This window comes from Staurois parvus, unplaced genomic scaffold, assembly GCF_062004578.1.
Source record: "Staurois parvus isolate SC_StPar_1 unplaced genomic scaffold, SC_StPar_1.0 ptg002108l, whole genome shotgun sequence".
Taxonomy (NCBI): Eukaryota; Metazoa; Chordata; class Amphibia; order Anura; family Ranidae; genus Staurois; species Staurois parvus.
In genome coordinates, this window is record NW_028319904.1 from 318,689 (window position 1) to 339,725 (window position 21,037).

General features: G+C 47.5%; 1 protein-coding gene across 1 annotated transcript in view; it reads left to right on the forward strand.

Moving 5' to 3' along the window:
* The first annotated feature begins 77 nt into the window (after nucleotides 1-77).
* LOC149432798 (regulator of cell cycle RGCC-like) overlaps nucleotides 78-21,037 on the forward strand; it is a 30,839-nt gene continuing 9,879 nt past the window's right edge. Inside the window, exons 1-2 of the mRNA XM_089664932.1 lie at nucleotides 78-561; nucleotides 5,176-5,248. The gene's annotated coding sequence lies outside the window, so the exon portion shown is untranslated. The remainder of the gene's footprint in view (nucleotides 562-5,175; nucleotides 5,249-21,037) is intronic.

The following is a 21,037-nucleotide window of genomic DNA, read 5'->3' on the forward strand; positions in this document are numbered from 1 at the left end:
TAGAGCTGATAGATGATTGCGCATGCGTAGTAAGTGCTGGAGGCGAGCTTGTGTGCTTTTGTGTTAGGGCCAATACAACAATGGCAGTTCCCTTCTTTATATAATATTTGAAATGTTTACATTTTTTTAAAATTTATTGTTTATGGTTGAATCTGGTGAACCGGCCTCCTGCGAGAGGGTGACAACTCCTCTCCCATGGTATCACTGCAGGTTCCTCGTTGTCACCGTCCCATAAATGGCAGACTAAGATAGCCATGTGTAGCAGATGGACACGGTCCACCTACAGAGGTGCGAGGAGAGCTGGCAAAACCTTCAAAGGGAGCTGTCATTGGAGGGCCGTGGGCATGATCTCAGCATTGGCGCACGGAACTGTCAACAGCCTCGGCCATGACCACGTCTCATCTACTGTCTAATAACAAACAGACGTTTACATGGCGGGAGAACTCTGCCCGCAACCTGGCCGCCTCCTGTACTCACCATTCCCTGTAAGATGTCCCCAGTATTCCAGGTGGACTAACACCCCAGCCCATGTCCGCCAACCCACAAGATGGAGGACATATGGTGAGTGGAGACCGCGTAGGGGGAGTGTATACTGTATATGGTGAGTGCAGACCATATAATGTACAGACAGACACATGTACACACGCATGCACACACATGCATGTATACACAGACATGTACACACACACGCAGACATGTACCCAGGCACACACATGTACACATACACTGACACATGTACACGGACACGTACACACACATGTATACACACAGACACACACACATTAACACATGTACACAGACATGTACACACACATGTATACACACACAGACACGTGTACACACACAGACACACACACATTAACACATGTACACAGACATGTACACACACGTACACACACACGTGTATACAGACACGTGTACACACACAGAGACACACAGTAACACATGTACACAGACATGTACACACATGTATACACAGACACATGTACACACACAGAGACACACACACATTAACACATGTACACAGACATGTACACACACGTACACACACATGTATACACACACAGACACGTGTAGAGACACACACACATTAACACATGTACACAGACATGTACACACACACACATGTATACACACACAGACACGTGTAGAGACATACACACATTAACACATGTACACACACGTACACACACATGTATACACACACACAGACACGTGTACACACACACATACACTGACACATGTACACAGACATGTACACACATACAGATATATGTGTACAGACACGTACACACATGTACACACAGACAGATGTATACACACACAGACACGTGTGTACACACACACAGATATACAGTGAGGAACAGACGTATTTGAACACCCTGCGATTTTGCAAGTTCTCCCACTTAGAAATCATGGAGGGGTCTGAAATTCACATTGTAGGTGCATTCCCACTCTGAGAGACAGAATTTTTAAAAATATTCAGGAAATCCCATTGTATGATTTGTAAAGAATGTATTTGTCTTGCACGGCTGAACAGAAGTATTTGAACACCTAAGAAACAGCAAGAATTCTGGCTCTCAAAGACCTGTTACTGCGCCTTTAAGAAGTCCACCTCTACTCCACTCATTATTCTAACTTAGTAGCACCTGTCCACCCCACAGTCAGTCAGATACCAACTGCTACCATGGGCAAGACCAAAGACACCAGAGACAACACTGTGGACCTCCACAAGGCTTGAAAGGGCTACGGGGCAATTGCCAAGCAGCTTGGTGAAAATAGATCAACTGTTGGAGCAATTGTTAGAAAATGGAAGAGGCTAAAGACGACTGTCAGTCTCCCTCGGACTGGGGCTCCATGCAAGATCTCACCTCGTGGGGTATCACTGATGATAAGAAAGGTGAGGAATCAGCCCAGAACTACAAGGGAGGAGCTGGTCAATGACATGAAGAGAGCTGGGACCACAGTTTCAGAGGTCACTGTCGGTAGAACACTACGCCGTCATGGTTTCCAATCATGCATTGCACGGAAGGTTCCCCTGCTCAAGTCATCACATGTCCAGTCCCGTCTGAAGTTTGCCAATGACCATCTGGATGATCCAGAGGAGGCATGGGAGAAAGTCATGTGGTCAGATGAGGCCAAAGTAGAACTTTTTGGTCTAAACTTCACTAGTCGTGTTTGGAGGAAAAAGAAGGATGAGTTGCATCCCAAGAATACCATCCCTACTGTGAAGCATGGGGGTGGTAACATCATGCTTTGGGGGTGCTTTTCTGCGAAGGGGACAGGATGACTGCATTGTATTAAGGAGAGGATGAATGGGGCCATTTATTGTGAGATTTTGAGCAACAACCTCCTTCCTTCAGTCACAGCATTGAAGATGGGTCGTGGCTGCGTCTTCCAACATGACAACGACCCGAAGCACACAGCCAGGAGAACCAAGGAGTGGCTCTGTAAGAAGCATATCAAGGTTCTGGAGTGGCCTAGCCAGTCTCCAGACCTAAATCCAATAGAACATCTTTGGAGGGAGCTGAAACTCCGTGTTGCTCAGCAACAGCCTTGAAACCTGACAGATCTAGAAGAGATCTGTGTGGAGGAGTGGGCCAAAATCCCTGTTGCAGTGCAAACCTGGTCAAGAACTACAGGAAACGTCTGACTTCTGTAATTGCAAACAAAGGCTTCTGTACCAAATATTAACACGGATCTTCTCAGGTGTTCAAATACTTCTGTTCAGCAGTGCGAGTGTCAGGGCTCTGGGGTATGACCAGAGGTATGTGAACTGACGCAGGGAAACGCAGGCTTCAGATAAGTTATAAACAATATAATTTATTAAAGACTAACCATACAAACATAACACAGTGCAAACGAACCAAACCACCCACAGATAACAATACATACAATGCAAGCGTCGTCAGGCAGGCCGGGTCAATAACAATCGGGCAGGTAGGTACAGGGGGTCAGGGAGAGAATGGTCGGGGTCACAAGCCAGGGATAAAACAGGAGAAGTCAGCAGGGGTCCGGATCAGGCAGGGTCAGCAACGAATCAGACAGAGACAGGAACAGGAATGCAGGTAACAAGATACAGGGCCCAGGAAAAACACACACCAAGGCAGAGACTGCAGGTCTGGCCATCCCTTAAATACACCTGCATAATCAACTTCAGGTGTTTGGCTGGCTGCAGGGTTGAGTCTCTGATTGCTGGGAGAACCCGCTGGCCAGCCCTGGTACTGCAGCCCACAAGGCAGGTGAGTCCCACCATTACTGGCAAGTCCATTCCTGACAGCGAGACAAATACATTCTTTACAAATCATACAATGGGATTTCCTGAATTTTTTTTTAATTCTGTCTCTCAGAGTGGGAATGCACCTACAATGTGAATGTCAGACACCTCCATGATTTCTAAGTGGGAGAACTTGCAAAATCGCAGGGTGTTCAAATACTTCTGTTCCTCACTGTATGTGTACACGCACATGTACACACACATACATTGACACGTGTACACAGACATGTACACACAGATATGTATACAGACATGTACACACAGACACATGTATACACACAGACACATGTACACATACACACAGATTTATGTGTACACACAGAGACACTCACATGTACGCACACACACACATGTACACACAGACACATGTGTACACACGTACACACACATGTATACCTCCCTTTGAAAAGTTACAGTGCCGGGTACCACATTCTAGGGGAAGGCAGAGATCACAGAAGACACTCCTCCTCCCTTCGCTTTCACTTTGCTGAGCGATCTGACAGCTCCCAGTGCCGGGGATCAGGAGCTCGGGCTCAACTGACAGCCTTTCTCCGCCATGACACCGCGGCACCCCGGTTGAGAAAGTCTGGTTTAGCTTTACAGAAGAGGACTTGTGCTAGAATTATTGCTCTCACTCCGGCCTGTGCGGCGATATGTAAAGTGTAAATCGCAATCAACCCTTTCACGTGTAGGCGCCCCGATGTGTGCGTTTACGTTCGTATGTGTGTATATATATGGAGGGGGCCTCAACATTTTTTTTGGGGGGGGATATGTGCTTAGGTGTAACTTTATTTCCCCCCCCCCCAAATTTTTTTTTTCACTTAACCTTTTTTTTCATTACATAGGGGGACACAGGGTCACCGTGTTTTTTGGTGACAGGTTCTCTTTATTGAGACATGCCAATTCTTCTCTGGGCTCCACTAGATGTATTGCAATACAGTTCTTCTCGGCTATTCTAGCCCGGAAAAGTGACAAGGGGACCTGGAAGTGACATCATACCTTCTAGGTCACAGAAAAAAAGGGAGGAGAGTGGACGATCGTCCTCTCTCCCCTCCATCCGCCAGCACCCACCACAGCTCTCCCTGGGCCCGCAGATGGGCAAGCAGAGCCCAGATACATGGTGGGAGCACGCCTGCGGGGGGGGGGGGGGGGGGGGACCGGAACTGGGGGCTGCCCTACTACTTCCATGAGTCTGCCTGTCAGCTACATACACAATCCCCAGTGGTTGCAGCTGCTGGATTGTGTATAAACCCCCTCCCCCTCTCTTTATCTGGTGGCCAAAGGGTAAAAGTCTCTTATGCTGGTCATACACGGTTCGAAAAAAAGTTTTAAAAAAATCATTCAATACATTTGATCGTTTGACTCTCGAAAGATTAGTGGACTCATTTCAGTTATGGAAATGCAAAGTTTTATGGCCAAAAAAAACCCCCGAAAAGGTCACGTCAGATTTTTTTTCAGCCTAAGCAATCTATTTTTCTAAAGATTAGTCGTGGAACAGTTCGAAAAAATCTACAGCGCGTGTTAAAATGTAACCCTGTAAATGTACCCATTATGTTGTTATCAATCGATGATCTGTCAATAATTGGGGAACAAATATCGACACACCGGGGGCTAGTCTTGATCGGCGCCCACATCCAGGGAATATCCGATTGCCTCTCAGGGGATCAGGAAGGAATGTTTTCCCTGCAGGAGCCAATTGGATCGTGGTTTGCTGGGTTTTTTTTTGCCTTCCTCTGGATCAACTGTGGGTGTAGGATTATAACTTTTTTTTTTTATATGTTTGAACTGGATGGACTTTTTTGTCTTTTTTTCAGCCAGACTAACTATGTAACATCCAATATGGGTAATATACTTGTCCCATTGATATTCTTATTATTTTCTTATTTCTTCTTTTTCAGGGAATGTTGGTAGGTTTTCTTCAATGACCACACCGCAGAAACTTTGGAGACCTGATGTCATTAATTCCTTCTGGTGAGTATACACAAACAAAAGATTTCCCTTACCTACCGGCCTGCAAAACAACCGAATTGGCCCTGTCTAAGCCCTGGTTCAAATCTGTGCGGTCGTGCGGACACGAGAGCCCAATCATTTGAATGGACTCCCGTGCCCCAGGAAACGCAAGGAAAAAGTCCCCGCACTACTTTGGAAATCGCAGCCCGCACGGGAACTGAGATTCCCAGTACAGTTGCGATATCCAATGCGGGCGGTGTGCCATTAGAATTAATGGCATCCACCTGCGGGTCCCACATTCCTCTGTGTGGGTGGTGCAGCTGCAAGTATTTGTGCGGGTCCCGCAGTGGCACCACCCGCACAGATTTGTGTTGTAAAGAGGATTTTGTTTGCACACATTTGCAAATATATGCGTATGCCACAGTGCCCTTGTCAAGGGACCTCCTTATATACTGTCCAAATCATGTAGACTTCACCTCCACAACATCTCCAAGATACGCCCGTTCCTAACCTCAGAAACTACTAAGCAACTTATTCACTCCCTTGTTATATCTCGCCTTGACGTAACTCCCACCTCATTGGCTGACCTCATCGCAGGCTATCCCCTCTTCAGTCTATCCTGAATGCTGCTGCCAGACTCATCCACCTTGCTAACCGTTCTGTATCTGCCACCCCTCTCTGCCAATCCCTCCACTGACCTCCACTCAGTGTCCTCCATCCCTCTCTGCCAATCCCTCCACTGACCTCCACTCAGTGTCCTCCACCCCTCTCTGCCAATCCCTCCACTGACCTCCACTCAGTGTCCTCCATCCCTCTCTGCCAATCCCTCCACTGGCTTCCCATTGCCCAACAATAAAATTCAAAACATTAATGTATAAAGCCATTTATAACTCCGCCCCAAATTACATCACCGATCTTGTCTCCAAATATCACCCAAACCGTACTCTCTGCTCCTCAAACGACCTCCTGCTTTCTAGCTCCCTTGTTCCCTCCTCCCATGCTTGTCTCCAGGACTTCACCAGAGCCTCCCACATCCTCTGGAACTCACTACCCCAATCTATCTGATTATTGCCTACTGGGCCCACTTTTAGGCGATCTCTGAAAATCTCTTTCTTCGGGAAAGCCTATCCTGTCTTCAGCTAATAACAGAATCTTCTATTTCTCCTACCAATGCATCCCCCATAGTTACTACCTTTTGTACCACCAGCCCCTCCCTCTTAGATTGTAAGCTCCAAGGATCAGGCCCTCCTATCCCTCTTGTATTGAACTGTATTGTTGCTGAATTTTTACCTTTATATTGTAAAGCGTTGAGCAAGCTGTTGGTGCTATATAAATCCTGTATAATAATAATATATATATAATAAAATAATATACTGTGGTCCCAACTCTAAATTTCTAGTGACCCATATAAAAATGGATAGATTCGGGGCAGGCATGGCTGGAGGTTGCCCACTCCTTCTTAAAGGCACAGGGATGAATGTGACACCCAGCAAAAGCACAATGGCAGCGAAGGCGTCTTGTGCATCTCTGCACCCAAATCATCTAACTGTACATGAAAGTGGCAACCACCCCAACTTATAACTGGTCTATCCAGCAAGGTGCAAGACTGAGACAATTTGTCCGTTGTCAGAGTTGCTCAAATTTTTGTACTTGCCCAAGTTTTTCTGCTTTCAGGGACAACTTGTTTACTTGCTGCCTAATATACCCCACCAACTTTCAGATGCCATTGTAATGAGAGAATCAAATGTTCCTCTTTACCTGTCAGTGGTCAGAATGTTATGATTGACCGGCATGCTCGCTGTAGTGTTCCCAATCTTTTTCTTTTCTCTGCTCCTTCATCCTACACCATAACAATATCCTGTTTCCAGAGTCATTAGGAACTGGTTTGATAACTTGTGTAGTGTTGCAGACCTGCTTGACTCATGAACAGATAGACCTTCACCTGTGGTATTGTGGTGCCACATCTGTCACTTGGTATCAAACCACGAAGGTAGTATGTCCAACACCGCTATGTTCTGAGTGGTGGAGCTTCTGTAATACCACCATTTGGGCAGCATTGGCTGAAAACGGCTTTATAATCAGATGCCACATCCTAAACTGCCATAGACATTTGCAGCACCTTCTCTACCACCAATGGTAAAAACTGTGGAAGTGATCGAATTATGAAGAGTGTTGTGCTACTGTAAGGAATCGCGGCGCCTCTCCCGGCGCACGCACACTGGCAACAGCTCACGCCGGGACACAGGCACTAGGTCTCGGCGGGCCGCGGCTGACAGGACGCCGCGCATGCGCAGTGGGAGCCGCGGGCGCGCCTCGGGCGGCCAATGACAGCCCGGGGGCGCGTCCTGGCCGGCCAATGACAGTGCAGGGCGCACTATTTAAAGATGCCCTGCACTGTCACAAATTGTCGCAAGGTCTATCTGTGATCCTGAAGTTTCTGTACCTGATTAGTGACCCTGATTGCCCTGACTACGCTGCCTTCTCCTGTGATTTGACCCGGATTGCCCTGACTACGCTGCCTTCTCCTGTGATTTGACCCGGATTGCCCTGACTACGCTGCCTTCTCCTGTGATTTGACCCGGATAGCCCTGACTACTCTGCTTTCTCCTTTCCTGACCCCCGGCTTGTTTGACCATCCCGCGGACTGACTTATCCTGCTGACCCTGTGTGTGACCTGACTACTCTTCGCCTGCCGATTCAGTACCTCGCTACCCCACGGAACCACGGCTCGTGACCACCCTGCTAGGTCCGCCGTCCTCCTCACATCTGGCTCTCCCGGTACCTGCATACATCCCCGGAGGCTCCCTCTGCCACTGGTAGGCCTGCTCGGAGGTCGTGACCTGGCCCTGGTCTGTTACAAGTCCATCCCCACCATCAAGGGCCCTGGTGAAAGCACAGACCGGGGCTTAGACTCCACGCTCTGGGTAGGTCTGTCAAGTGGGCAGCCTGAGGCACCACCTGGCGGATCATAACAGCCACATTGGAAGACTTGGTGGTATTGGTTCTACTCCTTTTGCTGTGACCTGAGTGGTATCGGCAACAGGCTGCAGTATCAGCCTGGTAGTATTGGCTGGAGCCTCTCCTGCATGCAGAGATGCTACATCCTACACTGTAGTTGCAGAAGTTTGCAGTACTCCTCCACCACCAAGTGGTACTGACTGTTGTATAGATCTAAAATATAAATAGGTATGGTGTTGTCATGTTGGTGACAGTTTGTGGCCCGTTTTTTCCCAACGGTTGTGCTATTCCATGCTTTATATCGCCAAACAATCCTTGTTATTTAAGGTCTTCATTGAGGGGGAAGTTATGTTGCATTGATGGGACAATAAGTAAAACCACCTTACAATAAAGCCAGTACAAAAACCGATAGATGTCCATAGTGACTTGGGTTTTGATATGACAAACACTATCAAGAAAAACAATACCAGTGCTCAATCTTCATGCTGACTAGGGGTAATGTATCTGTCATTCTCTGAGGTGCAGCCCTTGAAAGATCAGGAAACCTTGGTATTGGGGAAGAAAAGCAAAAGAAGGGTGCACTCTCTATATGCATTGCTGTGGTAAAAAACTAATTTATTAAAATGCATAAAAGTGCGTACTCACAAACCAAAGGAGATATTGAAACAGAGACAAAGAGCAAGTGGTAATGGTCCCAGATAGCAGGAGACCCTTGATGTAGTTACTTGACACGTTTCGGGACACACTCCCTTTTTCAGATTGGAGTGCATCTCCCGAAACGCACATCAAGGGTTTCTCCCACTATCTGGGACCGTTACCACTGGCTTTTTGTCTCTGATTCAATATCTCCTTGGGTTTGTGAGTATGCACTTTTATGCATTTTAATAAATTTGGTTTTTACCATGCTAATGCACGAAGAGAGTGCGCCCTTCTTTTGCTTTTCTTCATGGCAAACACTAAGTTGACAATATGACTTGTGACATGAGAGGATGCAAACAACTTGTTCAATATCCAAATAGAATGGAGTGTGGGGGTGACCCCATAACAATAGTTGAACTTTACTGGCACATGAGACAAAATGAAACGTATAAAATCCAAATCTTGTTGTGGGGTCAACTATTTGGGTACAACTGGATGAGGCACGGTGGAGGTCTCGTTATTTGTTCAATAGCCACTTGACCTCCAGAAGATTTAGCCCCCATCCTGGCCAAGCCACTTTTTCCCATATGGCACTGCGTTCGTTTAAGTGAGTGCAGTTTTCTGTAGGAGATGGTCGTGAACTGGCATCTTACAGGAACATAGTCAGTGGGACGTGCAGATAGTGAGTTCAGGTGGCAGGCCAGCAAACAAAAGATTAGTCCAGGCAGCAGGCAGAAACATGGTCAGTAAGCAGTTCATGGGGGCAGCCTGAGGCACCATTACACTGGTGTGGTGGCAATCAGGAATACTGTTGCTGGCTGCACTGGTTTGGGAAAATTGGGACTGGTGTGGCAGTGATCAGGAATACCATGGCTTGCTGGTGGCAGTGTACTGGTATTACTAGTGATCAGAGACACAGGCTCACTTCATTGGTTAAACTGTACTGGGATAATCTGTGTTAATGTTAAAAAAAAAAATCACAGGACACACGTTTCCTTCCACAGTTGGTGTGAGAATACAAAGCGGTGGCTGCAATATGGAATCTTTGTTTACATTTGTGATTGCTGTGACTGGCCACAGCAATCACGTGGTATTGGCCTTGCACCACATTCCATGATCTATGTTCAGTGGACACAGCAAATGCAGAATGCACTAGAGGGCGCACACAAGCAGCAAAAAAGGCCATTTTAATAAACAATACAAGGTCAAGCTGCAAAATAAAATTACCATATTTTGGTAAAAAATCATATTTTGATCCTGAATATCGGGTACAGCCATGGCAGCTCAATATTAGGGACAGCCAGCATTTCCAATATCACTTAGAGCCAGACCTCCCCCCCAATGCAAGCAACAACCACAACATCCCAATGGGAAGTATTATTATAATACAGTATTTATAAAGTGCCAATAGTTTGCTCAGCGCTGTGAACTACAGCCAGTTCCCCCTCAATACCAGGCCTGTCTTGTAACAGGAGTAGCAAGGACCCTCTTACAGGTAAAGTCGGGACCCCTTATTGGGTACAACCAGGATTACACAATATCAGGTACAGCGTGTACCCCCCAAATACCAGGTTAAGTAGAACAAAAGGCAACACTTTTCTGTTGATTGTGAGGACCCTCTGCCATCATATAAGTGGTTTTTGTCCTCATATGAGAGCTGTTTGTCTCCATGTAGGGTTCCTTTGCTCACATGCAAGTGTCCTCTGTCGTGAGTGCTTTTTTTCATCGGGTGACTTAGGGTTTCTCCAGTAGTTCCTCCTTGTCCCTTTTCATGAATGTTTCTTTCTGATGTGCCAGCTTGCTTCAGTTGATGTCCAGATTGTCCTCTGATCTCATTTTCACTGTTAATAGTAAAGGCAGCAAATTGGAGTAATACGTTTATCATGCTGATCCTGCTACCATCAGCAGTTGTGTCCTCCACTGCTTGTGTCTTGCTGCAGGCAACAAGGGGGAAGGACTTCCTTAGCTCACTGGGATCTGGAGAGGAAAAAGATTAGTGTCAGCAGCTTGTGACTTTTGAGAACAGCCCCCTCTTCATAAAGCCAGAGAATGTCTTCTGCACTTTGGGTATTGGAAAACCTTGTTGGAATCTTATGCTGTACCAGCACTTTAGGTCTTGCTGGGACTGGAGACTTCACCCCGGCACTTTAGGTCTTGCTGGTACTGGTGGCCTCACCCCAGCACTTTAGGTCTTGCCGGGACTGGGGGCTACACCCTGGCATTTTAGGTCTTTCTGAAACTGGAGGCTTCATCACAGCACTTTAGCTCTTGACAAAACTTGGGGCTTCACCCCAGCACTTTAGGTCTTGCCGGGACTGGGGGCTTCACCCCGGCACTTTAGGTCTTGCCGGGACTGGGGGCTTCACCCCTGCACTTTAGGTCTTGCCAGGACTGGCGGCTTCACCCTGGCACTTTAGGTCTTGCCAGGACTGGCGGCTTCACCCCGGCACTTTGGGTCTGGCCAGGACTGGTGGCTTCACCCTGGCACTTTAGGTCTTGCCAGGACTGGCAGCTTCACCCCGGCACTTTAGGTCTTGCCAGGACCGGCGGCTTCACCCTGGCAATTTAGGTCTTGCCAGGACCGGCGGCTTCACCCCGGCACTTTAGGTCTTGCCAGGACCGGCGGCTTCACCCCGGCACTTTAGGTCTTGCCAGGACCGGCGGCTTCACCCAGCACTTTAGGTCTTGCCAGGACCGGCGGCTTCACCCCGGCACTTTAGGTCTTGCCAGGACCGGCAGCTTCACCTCAACACTTTAGGTCTTGCCAGGATTGGGGGCTTCATCCTGCTACTTTAGGTCTTGCCAGGACTGGAGGTTTCACCCCGGCACTTTAGGTCTTGCCAGGACTAGCGGCTTCTGTCAGGAATGGACTCAGCACTGGTGGTGGGACTCACCTACCGTGTGGGCTGCAGTACCAGGGCTGACCAGCGGGTGCTCTCAGCAGCCAGAAGCTCACTCCTGTAGTCAGCCAACACCTGGACTGATTGCAGGAGGTGTATTTAAGGAATGACCAGGCCTGTGATCTGGGCCTTGGTGTATGTTTCCCATGAGCCCCTGTACCTGGTATCTTGTGTTCCTGCCTCGTTGCTGACCCTGCTTGATCCTGACCTCTGCTGACTTCTCCTGTTGAACCCCTGGCTTGCCTGACCATCCTTCTGCCTGATCCTCGGTACCGCGCTGCCCGCTACCTGCTGAACCTGGCTTGTGACTCCGACCATTCTCTGCTTGCTCCCCCTGTACCTCGCTGCCCGCACAATACCGACCCGGCCTGTCTGACTATGCTTACTTCACCCGACGATCCATCCATCCCGCACGGATCACCTCTAGTAAGTCTGCCTGCCTCTTCCCATCAGACTCCGTTCCTGCACTCCCCTGCCAGTACTCTCTGCCACAGCTGGACGCACTCAGGGGTCGCGACCTGGTTCCAGTCTGCACCAAGTCCATCCCCACCATCAGGGGCCCTGGTGAATAGCAGGCTGGGACTTAGACCCCGCGCCCTGAGGAAATCCGTGCTGTGGGCTCGGCCTGCCTGACCATTCCACCTCTCCAGCCCTGACTGCACTGGTACCTATTCGTTTAAGGTTTATTGCACCTGGTTGTACATATTTATGTAAGTGTTGAGTTTGGTTGTTTGCACTGCGTTTATGTTTGTGTTGTCTTTAATAAATTATATTGTGTTACACGCTATACCTGAAGTCTGTGTTTCCCTGTGTCGGTCCACACACCTCTGGTCATACCTGGAGCCCTGACAGCTTCACCCCGGCACTTTAGATCATGCCAGGACTGGTGGCTTCACCTCGACACTTTAGGTCTTGCCAGGACTGGGGGCTTCACCCTGCCACTTTAGGTCTTGCCAGGACTGGAGGTTTCACCCTGGTACTCTTCGGTCTTGCTGGGACTGGGGGCCTCACTGGGACCTTAGGCCTTGTGTCCATCTGTTGCTTCAGATAATGGTGTCCTGATTTTCTGAAGGCCATCACATTCTGTTAGAAGCAAACGATGTACAGCATCATTGGAACACTTATAGAAATATTTCATTAAATCCAAACACTCGCTCTATGTTGGTTTTATTGGTGGCTGTGACCTCATTTGGGACATTTCCCCTATGACATCAGAACAGGAAATGAAAGGCATATGTGTCAGTGGGAGAGGAAGACAGAAATTACAAAAGACTACATTCCGTTTCAACCTACTATCCAGGTAGGTGCCTCAGCTGCTGGGACAGAGGCACAGTAACAGGTGAGAGGGGAGCAGATGCAGCCGATTTACTACAGAAGTTGAGAATTCATTCAAATTAAATAATCATTTTTTTTAATTATTATTATAATACAGGATTTATATCGCACCAACAGTTTGCTCAGCGCTTTACATTATAACAGGAGACAATACAGCAACAATACAGTTCAATACAAGAGGGATAGGAGGGCCCTGATCCTGGGAGCTTACAATCTAGGAGATTCATTTATATATCTGCTCATGTGAAAAGCCTTTGCTTATTTGCAAGTGAACAGGAATTTGCTTTTCACATGATTGGCTATTTAAAGTGACTATTCACATTGAAAACATAGTAAATTTTCCCCACTTTATATAAAGAATTTAATTTAACTACAGGAAACCAGGGGAATGTAGATATACTATATGACCACTAGATGGCACCCAATATAATGGATACAACTTGACTAAGAACACCAAGCAACATCCTTAAAGGATAATTCACAAAAATATTAAATTATTATAATAACAATTATTATTAAGTGTATTTATTATTTTTGTCTGCAGGAGCCTGTACAGCATTGCACCAGTGATCAGCACATCGCTGGTGCTATGCAGTGTCCTCAGCCCCCCTTCATATCACCCCCCCTTTTACAACAGTGACCTCGGCCCCCTTCACAGCAGTGTCCTCAGCCCCCCTTTGAATCACCCCCTTTTTACAACAGTGACCTCAGCCCCCTTTATATTCCCATCCCCTTCACAGCAGTGTCCTCAGACCCCCTTTATACTCCCCCTTTTTGCAGCAGTGTCCTCAGACCCCCTCTATACCCCCCCTTCACAGCAGTGACCTCAGACCCCCTTAAAATTACCCATTCCCCCCCCACACACACACACACACAGCAGTGTTCCCAGCCCCCTGCAGACTTCATTCACTTTTGTGCATGTTTGCGCAGAACTTACAAAAAGCGTGTTGCACTCGTGGTTCCATTCATTGTTAATGACAGCCCAAACACGGACAGTGGACACACAACTGCGGTGTGGCATCAGCGCCATGTTGGTGTGTTTGGCATGCATGAGACAACCCGTTCAAATGAATAGGCTCCCTATGCATGCCATGTATAAACGAGCAAAAACTGTGCTTTCACATGACACCTAGATGTGAATGCATGCTCATGGTCCTACCTTACATGGGATGGAGGGCGAAAGGCACTTCAGTTTCGGATGGAGGGTGGGAGCTGCCCAACTTTTCATGGTAACAAGCCGGCGATTGGTTGCTGGGACCGTCCTGCTTCTTAGCAGCCAATCACCTGCTTGTTTGCGTAAAAAGTTAAAGCAGAAAATGTACACTGTTATACAAGCTGTACACTCACTACATCACATTATAGCAAAGTGTCATTTCTTCAGTGTAGTCTCATGAAAAGAGAGAATCAAATATTTACAAATACCTGAGGGGTGTACTCAGGGGCATCCCTAGGGTTGGTGTCACCTGGAGCAATAACACTTGGTGACACCCACTCCGACGATCCCCGCAGAATGGATCGGATCTGCAGATTGAGCAGAATGGATCGGACTCTGATCCATTATGCTCAATCTGCAGATACAATCCATCCTGCGGGGATTGTCAGCTTGCTTTACAACTTACCTTTTCGTGGAGCGGGTCCATTGTCACCTCGTGTGATAGGTGTCACCCCGTGCAGCACACACCCCCCCCCCCGCACTTGCCTAGGGACACCCCTGGGTGTACTCACTTTTGGGAGATACTGTATGTCCTGTCCTTCTGCTAGGATGCAGAAACCACTGGCTGCTCACTTCCAGCATTTCAAAATGTATATCACTTTCTGGGGTCCCCTTTGAAAAGGTGGTCTTATCCTTTAATGTGTTTAGGGAAAACTCCAAGGATTAACCTTTTCAGCTCCAGAGGATTTACCCCCCTTTCCTGACCAGGCCATTTTTTGTGACACAACGCTGCATTATTTTAACTGACAATTGCGTGGTCGTGCAATGCTGCACCCAAATGAAATTTATGTTCTTTTTTTCCCCACAAACAGAGCTTTCTATGGCTTTTGACAATTTTGGAAAAAAAGGACTATTTTTTTTCTACTATAAAACATATCCAATAAAAAAAAATTAAAAATCAAATTTCTTCATAAATTTAGGCCAAAATGTATTCTGCTACATGTGTTTGGTAAAAAATAAATCCTAATAATTTTGCAGCACAGAATGGGAAAGTCCCAGATATCCTCTTATGCTAGGTCTTCCATCTTGTTCCGGGGTTGAAACCCACTACAGGCCCTTGATTCCCCAATTTTGCTTCTACCTTCAAATCCTTTCACAAACTCCGCTCAAAGTTTTATCTGGACCAACAATGGTTCTCCTGCTATAGGCAAAACTTTTTTTTTTTCTCATTTTGGATAGAGCAGGGGAGGTATCACGTACCTGGTGATGGAGGCCAATGAAGAGAGGGCTTCCCTTGCGGCTAAGTTCCGGACTCCCCTGAGAGTGGGACAGCGGGAATCTGGCCCAAAGTTGCACAGGTCGCCTGTAGCAGTGCTGGTTGGTGGTCCACTCAGAAGCACAGCTGGTGCACGGAGATAGGTCTGCAGACAGGAGGTGCCTGTGCGAGGCATGCAAGCCCTTCCGGGATTTAGGTGTTTACTGGGTAGTCGGTTCAAGCCAAGGTCAGGTACCAGGTGGGAATCAGAGCGGACGTAGTCAGATGGGATAGCCGAGGATTATACACAGAGGAGAGAGAGAGAGAGTATCCGTAAGCCAGGCTGAGGTCAGATCAGGAGTAAGGCAGAGTAGACAGGTCCAGGAGCAAGCCGAGTCAGTAACAGGAAATCACGGGTCAAAGTCACAGGAAATAGGAACAGGGCACGGGGAGCTAGAGATCATCCAGCAACTAGAGGAAGTGATGAGCCTCCTTATAAAGGCCGTCTGGCACCAGACTGAGGCTGATGTGTACTTTTGCGGCCATGCAGAGTACTGGCAGAAATGCCAGATCTTCCAGAACTTCTGCCGTGGACAGGACCCTGACAGGAGGGTCATAACCCCGGTCAGATTCCCCCCCCATCTGTGTCTCATTGTGGAGATTTCCTTTCACTTCCAGTCCCATAGCCAAACAGGAAGTGGGGGGAAATCCCTGCAAATTAACCACCTCCCATCCGGCCGTTGTATATAAACGGCTGGGCAGTGGCAGTGCAGGGTCGGGTGGCCTTTTATAAACGCCCTCCCCGCTCCCTGCTTGTGCGCGCTCCCTGGGAGCGTGCAGCACTGCGATCCGGTGCCCGCTGTGTTCTCCGGACACAGTGGAACACCAATCATCGTACGGGACCTCTGTGCGAGGTCCCAATCATGTGATCACGGATTGGCCAATCAGTGATCACATGCAGAGTAGTAAGCAAGATGTCACTTCTGACATCATTGCTTACTACGTGTGAAATCTGTGAATGATCACAGAGGTCACATAGTACAAGGCTATTCACAACTGCCTTGTACCATGTGACAAGCTGTGACCAATCACAGCTCACACAGTATTTCTCAATGGCTGCAAGAATGCAGCCAGAGAGAAGGAGAAATGATTGCTTTTACAGCCTTTATGGGTGTAAAAGCAATCAGTGAAAAAAAAAAAAACAATCTTCATCACCCTCCACAAGTAGTACAGTGTCACTGTGGTGACAGTATGTAAAAAAAAAAAACATAAATAATAATATTAAAAAATAGAATTAAAATGTAAAAAAATAAACTAATTTGGGTTATTTTTTTTTACTAAAAAGGTAACTGAATAAATTTTGGCCAGGATTTATGATAAAATATATTTTCAACATTTTATAAGCAAAACACTTTTTTTCAAAATTTTTGGACTTGTTCATTTATATAGCAAAAAAATCCCAGTGGTGAATAAATACCCCCAAAATAAAGCTTTATCTGTCTCAAAAAAAATGCTAAAATATTCATATGGGTACAGTGTTGCATGACCACGCAATTGTCATTCAAAGTGTGACAGCGCTGACAGCTGAAAATTGGCCTGGACAGGAAGGGGGTAAAAGTGTCCGGACTTGAAGTGGTTAAGGTAATTATTAGAACTAGTGTCCCCATTGGAAGATTCCTCCTCTATTACTTTTCTGGTGGCTCAGACAGCAATAAAGACTAACAGGGGGTCTAATCCTTCTCCACCCTAGCATATGTAGCGCACCCCCGAAGCAACCGCTGGTGATAGCTGATTTCCCCAAACTTTGTGCACACACAGCCAGACAATCAGCATTTTCTCCATTCCACTAACTCGAATATAAAAGTCTAATGCAGGCCATACATGGGTTGAATTCAGAACGGATTTTCTTTGGAAAATTGTAAATTTCGTGCATTTTGTAACCCGAATTTTCATGGCCAAGAATTTTCTTTTCTTTCCAGGGCACAGCTTTATATTTCTTGCACAATTCTCCCGTCGTTGATTCAAAATTTGTTCGTTTTTCAAAAAATTTCCAACATCCCCGATCTCTGAGTTTCGATGGTCACACAAAAATTGGCCATTTCTGTGACCCACTAATGGTGCGAAATTGGAATGCAAATTTTTAGAAAAGATTTTCAAAAGAAAATTCTGTCGGAATTCGATCCGTGTATGGCCAGATTTGGGGTTGCTTTTTGATGCTTTATTGCAAATTGAATTTGGAAGGGGTAAAGGGAGAATGGGATACCCTAGAATTTGCTTAGCTACCTTTTTTGATTACTCCTTTCTTCACAAAAGTCCCACAACTTTCGGCTGGCTGAAAGAGGTGCCTAGGACCTTCTTCTAGAGAACTGCATACAGTCACTAGGGCACAGCACTTGGGTCAGTACTCACAATGCCGCAGGATCACCAGCTGCCTCCTTCCAATATCCACCGGGCACTCTTCATTGAGGGAGACATGGACTCACAATACCACAGGACAGCTGGACACTCTTCTCCCAACTTCCACCGGGCACTCTTCATTGAGGGAGACATGGACTCACAATACCACAGGACAGCTCGACACTCTTCTCCCAACTTCCACTGGGTACTCTTCAGTGAGCTCTCCAGACCAGCCTTTGAGAATGGGCCCTCCAGCTTAGGCTCCAGCTGGGACCTTGATGACCCCCAAATGGCGCTTCCAGAAACTTGCCCTTAGGGGCAGAGCCCCTGGACAGGGGACTCATCTGGACCCAGGATTCAACAACTTTGCCCAGGCCTCAGACTATTTATGGGCTCTCCAGCCATGTGCTGGGCACACCTCCCCAGGGATTGGCTGGATTCCCATAATATTCAAGCTGTTTCCTCTATGCTTCCTCCACTATAACTTTAGGATCTTCTAGAATGCAGAGGGAAGTAATAAGATCAGCAGCCTGTGAGACATTGAGAAGACTAGAGCAGTGTTTCTCAACCTTTTTATCTTCGAGGAACCCCTGGCAAAAAGTTTGAGATCTCGGGGAACCCCCTAAATAACAGTCAGATCTACAGCTCACGGAACATTGGTGTGATCAGCGAGCTGTGATATAATAACAATTATTTTAAGAATAGCAGTAAATAATAGAAAAAATATTATTAAAACTTGCCTATTTAATGTGTAACTTGTGCAGGTTTTTTTCTCTGCACAGATGCTCAATTCTGGGTTTAACTTGAGATATGCAGTGTACAGGGGGCAGAAGGACAGAGCACAGGAGGCCAGGAGGACACAATACAGGGGGGATAGCAGGGTACATTAGGGGACACACCAGGGCGCATTACATGTGGGGGGGGGAGCAGGGTATATTATGGGACACACAAGAAAACATGGGGCACATCATAGGGCGAACAGTAGGGCATACAGCTGGGCATGGGGAAGACAGCAGCACATGGGGCACATCATAGGGCTCACAGCAGAACATGGGGCTCACAGAAGGGCATAGGGCACACAGCAGAACATGGGGCACACCATGAGGCTCACAGCAGGGCATATGGCTCACAGCAGAACATGGGACACATGATGGGGCACACAGCAGAGCATGGGACACATGATGGGGCACACAGCAGAGCATGGGGCACACCATGAGGCTCACAGCAGGGCATATGGCTCACAGCAGAACATGGGACACATGATGGGGCACACAGCAGAGCATTGGGCACATGATGAGGCTCACAGCAGAACATGGGACACATGATGGGGCACACAGCAGAGCATGGGACACATGATGGGGCACACAGCAGAGCATGGGGCACACCATGAGGCTCACAGCAGGGCATATGGCTTACAGCAGAACATGGGACACATGATGGGGCACATAGCAGGGCATGGGGCACATCACATGGCACACAGCAGGGCATGGGGTTTACAGCAAGGCATGGGGCACATCATGGGGCTCACGGCAGGGCATGGGACTCACAGCAGAACATGGGGCAAATCATGGGGCTCACAGCAGAACATGGGGCACGTAGCAAAACATGGGGTACATCATGGGGCTCACAGCAGAACATGGGACACATAGCAGAACATGAGGCACATGATGGGGATCACAGCAGGGCATGGGGCACATCATGGGGCTCACAGCAGGGCATGGGGCATATTATGGGGCTCACAGCAGGGCAAGGGGCTCTAGTCACTAGAGCAATTAACCCCTGCTCCATTGATTACACGGGAACTACATTAAACAATTATTTTTCTCATATTTCCCACCCCCTTTAAACAAAGCTGGAAGATCTAGATCCGCTCTCTTATGAACTTCAGGGTGAGGTTTTGTAAAATAGCCTGCTGGTTGGCTCTCCCTGCCGCACAGAGTCACCCAGCTCTTCATTTTGTATACAGTGTATCGTACACCAGAATCTCTACAAAGAATTGGCCATAAGGAGAATTCACACTGTGCCAGATGTGCCAACTCCCACCCTAATGTACCCATCATGGAGATGTCCTAGGCATAGACACTACTGGCAAGGGGTGGTTACAACTCTGAATGGTCTGTATGGTATTTCCCTGACTCCCGATCCCACTTTATCCATCCTAGGACTCCCGATCCCACTTTATCCATCCTAGGACTCCCGATCCCACTTTATCCATCCTAGGACTCCCGATCCCACTTCATGCATCCTAGGACTCCCGATCCCACTTTATCCATCCTAGGACTCCCGATCCCACTTCATGCATCCTAGGACTCCCGATCCCACTTCATGCATCCTAGGACTCCCGATCCCACTTTATCCATTCTAGGACTCCCGATCCCACTTTATGCATCCTAGGATATACTCATCCCAGCTTTTGACCCTAATCCATCACTTGTGGTCCTAAGGTTTTTGATGAAAGTTGAAAGTTTTTATGTATCTTTGTCTTCAGTTGTGCTTGCCCGGCGTGGTTGATTTTCTCGCTTATTAAAAAATAATAAATATTTTAAAAATGAAATCTCCAGAAGTGTGTGGGGGCCACAAGTTGGCAGTCTCCACAGAAGCGGACCTGGAAGCATAGATGTCAAATGTCCTGGATTTGCTGGAACAGTCCCACATGTTGGACTTCAGTCTCTATGCTGCTGTGTCCTGGACCATGTCCCCGAATCACAGTGTCATCCATATTCGTGTCACTGCCCATGCATGAGAACTCAATGAGCCATTCATTATGGTGACTGGGGGCCAAAAGTTGGTGGTCCCCACATAGTCGTAGATGACACCTGTGCCGAATTTGCCAGAACAGTCCCACATCTTGGCCCTCAGTCCCGATGATACTGTGTCCCCAGGTCAGTGTCGCCTCTTTTTGACTCGCTGTCCATGCACAGTAACACAATGAGGCCCTTGCTATGGTGATGGGAGTACCCACATATTCAGAGGCGGGGTTTGGGCAAGCCACTCCAGTAAATAACCTGGACCACCTGGTTACTGGGTGGACTGTGGGCGGGGTTAAAATTTGATCTGAAATGTTAGTAAATACCTGTAAGTGAAAGTGAGTCTTCAAGAGTCATTCATTATGGTGTTTGGAGGTCCACACATAATTAGAGGCTGGATTTGTGCGGGCCACTCTGGCAAGTGGG